Below are 12,271 nucleotides of genomic sequence, written 5' to 3' on the forward strand. Positions count from 1 at the left end.
AGATACAATGTATGTGTGCAGATCCAAACAGTTTTCTTGTTGCACAGGGAGAATTGGATTCAGAAGGTAGAAATAACCCGGGAAGAAAAACAAAAATGCAAACAGTTTACATTCATTTCCCAGTGTTCTTTCTTTGGGTGTAGCTGCTTCTGTCCATCATTGATCAATTGAAACTGAATTAGGTCTCTTTGTCAAAGAAATTCACTTCCATCAGAATACATCTTCATACAGTATCGTTGTTGAGGTATATAATGATCTCTTGGTTCTGCTCATTTCACTTAGCATCAGTTCATGTAAGTCTCTCCAAGCTTCTCTGTATTCACCCTATTGGTCATTTCTTACAGAACAATAATATTCCATAACATTCATATACCACAATTTACCCAACCATTCTCCAATTGATGGGCATCCATTTATTTTCCAGCTTCTAGCCACTACAAACAGGGCTGCCACAAACATTTTGGCACAGACTGGTCCCTTTCCCTTCTTTAGTATCTCCTTGGGGTATAAGCCCAGTAGAAACACTGCTGGATCAAAGGGTATGCACAGTTTGATAACTTTTTGGGCATAATTCCAGATTGCTCTGGAGGAGGAAATATCAAACCACTCCAATATCTTTGCCCAGGAAAACCCCAAATGGGGTCATCAAGAGCTGTACATAAATGAAAAATTACTGACCCAATTAAAAAAAAAAGCAATGGATGAAGAAAAAGCAAATTTAGAGAAAGTTTGATGAGAGATAAAAAAAAATCACCCTTATGCCATTTGTGGATGAAAATGGAAGAATACTAAAGAGACTCCCCCCAAAATAGAAAAGATTAATAAAGATTTTGGTAGCAAACTTTCCCCAGTAAAGCTGCTATATTTAGACTACAATTGAGTAACCATTTTTATGTGCCAGACATTGTGCTGTGTTGTTGAGGAGACAAAGACTCCCCCTAAAGTAAATCAATCCCTGCTTTCAAAAGGCTTACATTCTAATAGGGATATATGCAAGAAATATTGCAGAGGTAGAGATAATAAGATTTGGCCATTGATTTGGATATATGGGATGAGAGAGACTGAGAAGTGTGAAATCATGCAAAGTGTGGGAGCTTGAATGAATGTAAAAACAGTGATTTCCTGGATAGAAATAGTTGGTTGTGATCCTTTGTTCTCAAGAGGACCAAAATGTTATCCCTGTGTCAGGATAGAGTTATGATGTGTCCAACTGTGGCTGATCAAACCAGTAGGGACTAGGAAGTCTCTGCCACAGTTGGACACAACTTTAGAACAGGATGTCTGGTTCAAAATGTCTAATAGATCATTGGTGATATCTAACTCAATCTCAGGAAAGAAACTGGAGTGGGATTTCTAGATCTTGGAGTCATCAATATTGAGAGAATAATTAACATTATAATCTAACCCATGTATGCACCAATCAAAGATGGGAAGACTAGATGCAGTATAAATAGAAGAGGTGATGGGGGGGGGAGGGACGGGGGAAGACACTGAGACCCACACACTATCTGAAAGAAAGGATAGACCAGAAGGAAAAAAAAATGAGGGAGGCTCAAATCACCAATGCTCTTCTTGCTGAAAAAAAGTGACCAAGAAAATATCAGTAACTGCAGATCCAAACAAGTAGCTAAGTGGCACCATAGTGCCCAAAGCACAACCTGGAGTCAGGAAGATTCACTTTTTAAAGTTCAATTCTGGCCTCAGACTCTCACTAGCTGTGTGACCTGAGCAAATCACTTAACTCTGTTTGCCTCAGTTTCCTCATTTGTACAATGAGCTGGAGAAGAAAATGGCAAACCACTCCAGTATCTTTGCCAAGAAAACCCCAAAAGGGGTCATGAAGAGTGACACAACTGAAAATAACTGAAAAGCAAACAGCCATTTTCTACATATACAAAATCTTTATTAGAATAATCTACATATATGCAAAAGGTATCATTGATGATGAAGAGAAATAGTAAGCAAATCTTATCCTAGAGCAGAGTTCTTTTTCTCTACTTTGAGAGACTACTGAAGTTGATGGATTCCTCTAAATAATGCTTTCAAATGTATAAAATAAAATACATAGAATTACAAAGAAAACCAATTACATTGAAATACAATTGCCAAAAAGAAAAAAATAACTATTCAAATTAACTAAGCCCAGATTAAGAACATTTGTTCTAGACAAGAGTGTGGTATAGTGGATAGACTAGCCCAGAAGATCTGTATTCAAGTGCTGCCTGGGAAATAGATTAGTTTTGTGACCCTAGACAGTTACTTAACCACTCGATGCACAAGAGCAATTGTTCTAAACTTTTTCAGAATAGTAGAATCCTTCAGTTTAAACAAAATTTTTGTATCTGGAAAAATAAAATACTATTATAAAAAAAATTGGCAAAATATTTCTAGTAAAATTCTCTAAAATTTTTATTTTAGTGCCTAAAAGAAACAACAAAAAATTCATTTTATTTTTTTAAATGGAGTATTTTAAGGTTTTTAGCAGTATAATCTGGGAAAGACTGGTCTACACCAGTGGCGTCAAACTCAAATAAAAACGGGGGCCACTAAACTGTATATAAGGATCCCTGTGGGCTTCATATTGACTTAGAAAGCCACACATGTTTATATATTTCTTTTTTTCACTAATACATCAACACATTAAAATCAGAGAGGAACTACATTTTATTCTGGTTCAGGCCACAGTCAGGAGTGTTTTGGGCCACAAGATGCCCGTGGGTTTGCCACATCTGGAAGAATATAAGGAGCATAGAAGATACCATGTTTTGGCAGAGGGGTTACCTCTCTTGGGGGTTTCCTAAGCCAGTGAAATCACAGACCCAGTTAAGTCCCTTTCCTATTATATATAATAATAAATATATGATAATATTAAATATGTTATATTAAATAAATACATAATAAAAGATCTCACTCTGCTTATTATTTGTTGACTATTACTATCTCTCACCCATCATATCCAAGATGTAGCCAATGACTGTTGATTTCACCTTTGCAACATCTCTCCATTACACTCCTTTCCTCCTATGACATTGCACCCCATGCCCGGAAAACTGCAAAGAACAGTTTGCTAGTGGGTTTGTATGCCTCAAGTCTTTCTCCACTCCAATCTGTCCTCCATTTAGACAGCAAAATATTTTCCCTAAAATTTAGGTCTGATCTTGTCAATATACACTACTATACTCAGTAAACTCCAAAGATTTTCTGTTGTCTACAGGATCAAATACAAAATGTTCTATTTGGCATCAAAGCCCCTCCTGAATTGGTCCCCTCCTACTTTTTCAGTCTTCTTACACTTTATTCCCCAACACAGACTCTTTGATCCAATGACACTGATCTCCTGTCTGTTCCATGAATGGACACTCCATCTCTCCACTTGGGACATAGCATTCTCTTTGATTGTCCCCCATGGTTGAAATATTCTCCCACCTTCACTCTGACTTCCAGGCTCCTTTTAAGTCCCAAATAAAATCCTACTTTCTATAGAAGTCTTCCCCAATCCCGCTTTATTCTAGTGTCTTCCCTCTGTTAATTATTTCCTATTTATCATGTATATCCCTACCTTAGTATATATTTGTTTCCATGTTGTCTCCCCCATTAGATTGTAAATTGTTCAGGGGCATACATTGTCTGTCTTTTACCTCTTTTTGTATCCAGAGCTTATCCCAGTGCCTAACACAGAGAAGGAACTTAATAAATGTTTGTTGATTATTTTTTTAATTCGATTCAGTAGAACAAAATATCGTAAAGTCTCTCCAAAGTAGTCTCCATGAATGTGTTAAATTAAATTCAATAAACTTTTATTAAATAACTAATTCACAAAGGATGTGTAACTCTGGACAAGTCATTAATTTTTGTTTGCCTTTATCCAGAAGAGAAGGAAATGGCAAACCATTCTAGTTCTTTGCCAAGAAAACTCCATGAATAGCATTAGTGTGATATGTTCCATAGAATCACAAAGAATGAGATTTTACTAAATGACTGAACAACCAAAAAGGTACAGCTCTAGGTTCTGGGAATAAGAGGACAAAAGTCAAAAAATGATTACTGCCTTCAAGGAACTCTTATTCTCCTGGGCAATAAATAAAAGATTCCTTAGATATGAAACAGTATAGACACCTTCAATAATAGCAAGGGAGAGCTAAAATAGGGATGCTCATGTCCTTCAAGAGGTTTTGCTACTGTCAGAGATTCCCAGCATGAAGTTCAAATAGAAGAGGGATGCTTTTCTATAGACACTGAGATTCTCCTGCTGCTGCTATTTGCATATGGTGACGGTACCAAACCCTGGAATGTGACAAAGCCTCACAAAGTTTCAGCTTTTTGCAAACTTCTTGTTGCTTGTTTTTCCTTCACTGCTTCTTTAAATAATGATAATAATAATTCTAGATTCCAAGAAAAAAAGTATTTGGTATTAAAAATATCTTTCACAATCTGATTCTAGTCTACCTTTCCAGATGTATTACTCTCTTCTCCCCTCTTCTTTCCCCTTCTTTTCCTTAAGTTTCTTTTCTCTTTTTTTTCCTTCTCTCCTCTTCCCTCATTCCTCTGTATCTCTGTGTGTGTATCTCTGTGTATGTCTCTGTCTCTGTCTTTCTATCTCTATCTCTTTTGTATCTCTCTCTGTCTTTGTCTCTCTGCCTCTGTCTCTGTCTCTCTGTCTCTATCTCATACACAAACACACACACACACACACATACACACACACACAATATCCCATCTCCTATCTCTGCCTTTGCATTGACTGCCCCTCATAACTAGAATGTATTCCTTAATTCTAACTCTTAAAATTCTTAGCTTTTGTCAACATTTAATCAAGTACCATCTCCAACAAAAAGATTCTTTTCATCAAGTTGGTACCTAGTACCTTCTTCCCCCCAACTCCCAGCTATAACTGATTTGTAATTATATGTGTGTGCGTTTATACTTACATATTTGCATATTTTCTCTCCCAAAAGAAGGCAAGTTCCATTAAGAAAATAGCTGTTTCATTTTTGTCTCGGTTTTTCTAGAATCTCATATAGTACTCAGCACATAGTAGGTGCTTTATAAGTGCTTGTTAATTTATTGAATCTCCTAATGAGATCCATAATCAATCAAAACTGCAAAGGAACAAAACAAATAGATGAAAATTTTCTTTCTCCAGGCTATAACATACAATTGGATGGACAGATACTATAGAGAAACAATGTTTCAAAAGGAATAGGAAGGAAAGAGTGGGCCATATTGCTTTTGGGAAGTCATCCAGTGCTTTTAATAGCCCCATGTTTTTCCTTGAAAATAAAGACCCAATTTTTTGACACTAATGTTTTCCTGGGTTTGCTATGTGGCTAACACAAAGAATAAAACTTTCAGGCCACCCAAAGGCAAGGAAGGGATTCACAGTGTGTGTAAATAGGCATCAGTATCTTTTTAATGAAGAACTGCTTACCATAAGTGATTTAAAAGACATCATTAGAGACGTGAATAACCAGAAAAAGAAAATAGAGTAGTCATATTCTGAAATTGAGGAGTTCTAGGACCTTGCACATGGCTAGCATTTAATAAATTTTTCTTAAGTTGAATTGTCTAACAGATGGAAAGTGAATGTGCTCCATTAGTTCCCATGAAATGTCAAGACAAATAGGGGAAGAAAGAGATCATAAAAAAGGGGAAAAGACCCATATGTGCAAAAATGTTTGTAGTAGCTCTTTTTGTAGTAGTAAAGAACTGAAAACTGAGTGGATGCCCATCAGTTGGGGAATGGCTGAATAAGTTATGGTATAAAAATGTTAAGGAACATTATTTTTCTGTAAGAAACTATCAGCAGGATGATTTCAGAGAGGCCTGAAGAGACTTATGTGAACTAATGTTAAGTGAAGTGAGTAGAACCAAGAGAACATTGTACATAACAACAAAAAGGATTATGTGATGATCCGCTCTAATGGAACTGGCCCTTTTCAATGATGAAGTGATTTGGGCCAATTTCAATAGACTTGTGGTGGAGAGAACCATCTACACCCAAAGAGAGGACTATGGGGACTGAGTGTGGATCAGAACATAGTATTTTCACCTTTTTGGTTGTTGTTTGCTTGCTTGTTTTTTTCTTCCTCTTTTTCCTTTTTGATCTGATTTTTCTTGGACAACATGATAAATGTGGAAATATGTTTAGAAGAATTGCACATGTTTAACCCATTTTAGATTATTTTCTTCTAGAAGAGAGGGAGAAATGGAGGGAGAAAAAATTGGAACACAGGGTTTTGCAGTTAAAAACTATTTTTGTATGTATTTTGAAAAATAAAAGGCTATTATTATAAAATTAAATTTTAAAAAGACAATTAGGGGAAGACTCCCAGCACACTGGGCTGACTCCTTGTGGAAGATTTATGGAGAACATGGACAGATGGGAGGAGAAGATATAGTCTGGGATAGATCCGAGATGCATCAAAGTAACGTAAGCCTAGTCCAACCCAGTGATTTTATTAATAATAGTAATAACAAAAATCTATATTATACTTTAAAGTTTGCAAAACAGGTTACATATCTTATCTCATTTGGTCTTCACAACAACCTTATATGATTATTATGCTATTTTACAAATAAAGAAACTGAGGAAGACAGAGATTAAATGATTTATCTAGGATCACATAGCTGGTGAGTGTCCAAGGCAGGATTTGAACTTGAGTCTGCTTGACTGAAAATTCAGCATACTAGACACTATACCACAAGTGGCCTTTGAAATGAGGGTGTACAACAAGAAGGTCTGGGATTTTAACCCAGGTCTTCAGGCTGTGATCCCTTTGCCGGTTTCATTGTACTGTAATCTCCGTCACTAATCTTATTGTCTTCCCTTCAGCTCCCTTTAGTTTTTTGTTTTGTTTTATTTTGTTGGAGGAGGTGTCACTGGGATGGAGAGAACAGTGGGAGTGTTGTTAGACAAAGAGGCTGGCTAGCAGAGGAGAAAAAGGCTACTCAGGAGCAGTTTCTATTCATTCCATTCTAATAAAAGACAAAAGTCTTCTATTAGAATCCTACTTACAGCTGAAAGGGACTTCAGAGGTTAGTTTGTCCAATCTCATTTTACAGATAAGGGAACTGAGACCCAGAACTTGTGAAAACTAATAGAACTGTGATTGGAGCCCAGATTGACTTTACATTTGAGAACTCTTGCCACTGCATCAAGTTTGTCTCATGGCTTTGTATGTTGTCTTTCCGAGCAGTCTCTGAATCTCTTGAGCTCTCTCTGCATCCAGGGCCATCTCCATTTGCCCTAAACTATATCTATCCATTGGACCCAGATGGCTCCAGAGGGGAAACTGAGGCAGGTGACTTTTCACAGCCCTCCCTCATTTCACTCCAATTCACTTGCATGTCATAGCATCACCTCCCTGAAATCATGGTCCTCTTCGAGAATGAAGGACAAGCAACAGCAAAGAATTCCTTGAGAGCAAAGGCCATCCTTGTATTCCTTAAGGAAAACAGCAAATAGTTTTTGCTTACTATAAATGTTAATTAATATTTACTGAGTTTGCAGAGAGTAGGGGATAGAGATTAGGCCCAAGTCTCAACCAAAGGTGGGAGTGGGACAGTTCCCATCCTCAGGTAGTACTGGCCAACAGCCTAAATAGAGATCCTGAAGACAGGAGGAGGAAAGACCCAAATGGCACTGATCTCAACAGCCTAATGTCCTAAATTGTAATCTTCTAAAGAAATAGGTGATCCATATTTAACCTGTATCACATTGTTTGCTGTCTTGGGGAGGTAAAGGAAGGATGGAGAAAAGTTTGAAACACAAAATCTTACAAAAATGAATGTTGAAAACTATCATTACATGTATTTGGAAAAAATAAAATATTTGAAAACAAAGGGAAAAAAAAAAAAGAAACAAGTGCTCTCTTCTCTCATCTCCCCCCACCCTAGCCCAGGGAATGAAGTAAGTATACTACAAATGCTTAAGGAAAATAGATAATCTGATAATAAGCCACACTTGAAGTAAAGAAAGTGGGGCTGTGCCACGCAGTCAACTACAGGGACTTCCAAGTGCTGAGTTCTGGGCTCCAAGTCCAGGAAGAAGACTAAAACTCACTTCACATCATTTATTCCAAAGACCCCCATCTCCTGCAAGTGAAGCTGGGAATAAGTAGCATTATTTATCCTCATTAAACATTTATGGCACATTTATTATGTGACCAGTTCAGGGCTGGGGAGAAAAAAAAAAGAGAAAAGAGAACTATTTCTTTAGGAAGGCAGGGTGGTAGCTAGAAAAGCAAAAGGAGACTCCATGAAGGGGTGGGCCCACACTAGTCACTTCAGATTTTTTCCCCCAAGCAGAAGTCTGGCCCCACAGGGCGTCTGCTCTTACAGGAGCCCAGGAGTCTTTCTGCCCTGCAGCAATCTGCCAGTCCTATGGTTAGATATGTCTCAAGAAAAAGAAAGTAAGGGATGGCCCGGGTAGACACATGGAAGGACAAATGGGGGTGGGGGTAGAAGTCTGGGGGATGTCCTAGTGCCCCATTTCCTTCCCCTACCACTGACAGAAAACAATTAGGGACCCCAAAGCACAACCTTAACCATGCAGCAGGGAAACTAGGAAACCAGATGTGGGCCATGGTCATTCCTGAATTGTACACATCTTCAAAGGCAGATTATGTTCCATGTTCCTTTGGGCAATTTTAGAACAAGTTTGTAAAACTGGAATTTTAATGGGTGACATGTTGGGAGTGTGTGTGTGTGTGTGTGTGTGTGTGTATGTGTGTGTTGCTGGGCTGGGGATTTCTTGTTTCTGGGGCTTTTTGGCTGCTGTGGCCTCAGCTGGAGGGAGGTAAGAGTGGGGAGAAGAGGGCCGAATGTGACTTAAGGCTTTGAAGTCGGTTGTTTCTTTTCTGGAGCTGAAAAGAAATGGCTGAGGGATGGAGGGGCTCAGGGAAGACCCACCCACACAGCCAGGAGGCAGCAGTCTGAGGGTGGGGCCTGAGGAGGCCTCCTGCCTAGGTGAAAGTGGGACACGAGCACATGGGAGGGTGGGGGGCTTCCTAACTCCTACACACCCTTTCATCACTCCCACATCCAGGGTCCCTTTCAGCTCTTTCTAAAATTGTGAAATCTGTCTTTGGTAGCCTCCCACCAGCCATCCAAATACCCCATCTCCTGCCCCAAAGGCACTCCAAGCTGTTGGCTGATCCATGGGTCCCAAGGCAGCCATTCTCCCAGCAGCCCGCCAAAGTGGAATTCTTCCTTTTTCTCATCTCACCATAAACACTCCTAGGAGAGGCGGTGGGTTTAAGGCCTTGGGATCTTGTTAAAGAGCCTGAACCGGAGCAGCCACACTTTACAGTATGGGGACCTCCTCCAGCTGAGGAATGGGGAAGAGACCCAAGACCAGACAGGGCGAGAGAGTACAAAGCAAATGAAGGTGGCAGAGGACTTTGGAGGGTGGCAGGCTGATCCATCAGCTCCCCTGGGCTTCCTCCTCCTCCTTCTCAAGGAATTATTTCATCCTTTTCCAATAATTCCATTCCTTGCCCCCTCCCTTAAGGGAGAAGTTCTGAATAGAGTTCTTTAGTAAAGCATCAGTAAAAGCTGAAATTGGGGAGTATAAGTGAAGTCATCCCCAGTTCAAAGGACCCCAGGTCTCTATCCCTGGATAGCAGCAGCCTGAACCTCTCCTTCTGACTGGGGAGTCTCTCTCTAAGGCAGCTCCATCCACTCACTCTCCACATGTTAGCTCCTCGCCAGAGGCCTTTCCCCCAATCCCTAACTCTTCTTTTGGTGTTTGTGAGTTTTATTGGAATATTATTTGAATATTGAATTTGAATCTTATTTGATTATAAGATCCTTGAGGGGAGGAGAAGTTTCATTCCCCATTGCTTGGCATTATGTCTGATATATCCATTTAATAAATACTTGCTCAATCCAATTAACTGATTATCCTTAGGGATCTTGTCCTTAGCTGTCTTAGAATAATGAAGGAGGAAGAGGAGGAGAAAGAGGAAGAGGAAAAAGAAGAGAAGAGGAGAAGAAAGGGGGAGAAAGAGAAGAAGAGGAGAAAGGGGGAGAAAGAAGAGAAAAGGAGAAGAAAGGGGGGAAGAGAAGAAGAGGAGGAGGAGGGGAAGAAAGAAGTGGAGGAGGAGGAGAAAAAGGAGGAGGGAAAGGAGGAAGAGAAGAAAAAGAAGAGGAGGAAGAAGAGGAGGAGGAGGAGAAAGAAAAAGAGGAGAAGATGGAAGAAGAGGAGGAAAAGGAGGAAGATCAGAAAGAGAAGAAGAGGAGGAGGAAAAGGAAAAGAAGAGGAGGAGGAAGAAAAGAGGAGAAAAAGAGAAGGAAGAAGAAGAGGAGGAGGAGAACAAAGAAGGAAAAAGAGGAGGAAGGGAGATCCTAGACATTTTCTTCTCAGTTCTCTCATAAGCCTATTTTGTAAAGACTCCCTAGTCTTTTAAACTATACATCCTTTAAACAAACCTGCCCAGAATCCATAGTGATGACCCCACCACACTACAAAGTTTAACTAAAGTTCCTTGCTATGTAGTCTAAAGAAGATTGACTACAATGATTAAGCCTTTCTTGATCCCAAACATTTGGGGAATATGGGGTCCATACATCTTCACCCTTCTTCCCTGACATCGAATTTAGAGATGGAGAAGCCAGCTTAGAGAAATTAAATGACTTTGATATAAAGTACTGATATCCAAAATATAAAAAGAATTTATATAATTCTTATATATATTATCTTTTTTTATTATAGCTTTTTATTGACAGAACATATGCATGGGTAATTTTTCAACATTGTCCCTTGCAATCACTTCTGTTCCAACTTTTCCCTTCCCTCCTTCCACCCCCTCCCCTAGATGGCAGGCAGTCTTATACATATTAAACATGTTAAAGTATATCTTAAATACAATATATATGTATATATATATATTATCTTTATATAATTATATAACTATTTAAGAGATAGAGCCACTCTATAATAAATTAGTAGTCAAAGGATATGATTAAGTAGTTCTCAAAAACAGAAATACAAGCTACAGACAACCTTATGAATAAATACTCCAAATTGTCAGTAATTATAAAAATATGCATTATAAAGCAAAGCTTCTGCTTCAAGTCTATCAATTAGTATCTTATTCAGTCATGCCCAACTCTTCTTGACTTTATTTGGGGTTTTCTTGGCATGGATGCTAGAGTGGGTTTGCCATTTCTCCAGCTCATTTTACAGATGAGGAAACTGAGGCAAACAAGGTTAAATGACTTGCCCAGAGTCACACCTACTAAATGTCTGAAGCCAAATTTGAATTCAGGAAGATTTAGTTTCCTGGCTTCAGTCCTGGGACTCTATCCCCTGTACCACCTAGCTACCCATCAAGTTGGCATGACAAATGACAAATGATGGGAAGATTGTCACACTAGTGAGTTATTAGTAGGGCTGAGAATTATACTGTACTGGAAAACAATTTCAATTTATATTTTTAAAATCACTGAACTATACTTACCCTTTATTCTTATTTCATTTTTATTGTGAACTTTATCACCATAAAAAGAGTATTTCTATATAAACTGAACACAAAAGGGTCTTACAAGAAATTGTGAATATTCACTTGCTTTTAAAAATATATAATAAATCCCACATGTTATTTGTAAAACTGTTTTCCTTGTCTGTACTTATCTCATAACTTCTGTTCTGTGCCTTGTTTAAAATATCTCTGCTCCTCTTTTTTTGATAGCACTAATGCTAAGCCCTCCCTCCCCCAACACTCCTAATTAAAAAGAAAAAGTGAAACAAAAACCCATCTTTGTAACAAATAAATAATAGTGAAACAAACAAATCCATGCAGCAGCCAACTCAAAAAACTGCATCCCATTCTACACCTTGAATACATCAGCTGTCAGGAAGTAACATGTCCCATCACAGGTCCTCTGGAGACATGGTTGTTTTATTAATCAGATGACTTAAATCTCTCAAAATAATACAAAGTGTTCTCTTGATTCTGCTCACTTTACTCTGCAACAGGTTGTGCTACCCAGAGTTCTCTGAAGTCATCTCTTTCAAAGTTTTTTTTCAGACTAGGCCTCCATATCTTGCCCAGGCTGGAAATATAGTGGCCATTATCATTTGTACCCCACTACTGATTGGAGCAGGAACTTTTGCTCCATTTCCAGCCCGGGAACATTTTCTTCCTCCATAGGCAGCCCGGTGGTCTCTGTGGGGTACCATATTGGTTCCAGAAACTTTATTGGCAGTAGCCTTACTTCATTCAACTCAGAACCCCTTAGCCCAAAGCAATCCACTAACCTCAGCTTC

Source organism: Sarcophilus harrisii, chromosome 1 (genome assembly GCF_902635505.1).
Source record: "Sarcophilus harrisii chromosome 1, mSarHar1.11, whole genome shotgun sequence".
Taxonomy (NCBI): Eukaryota; Metazoa; Chordata; class Mammalia; order Dasyuromorphia; family Dasyuridae; genus Sarcophilus; species Sarcophilus harrisii.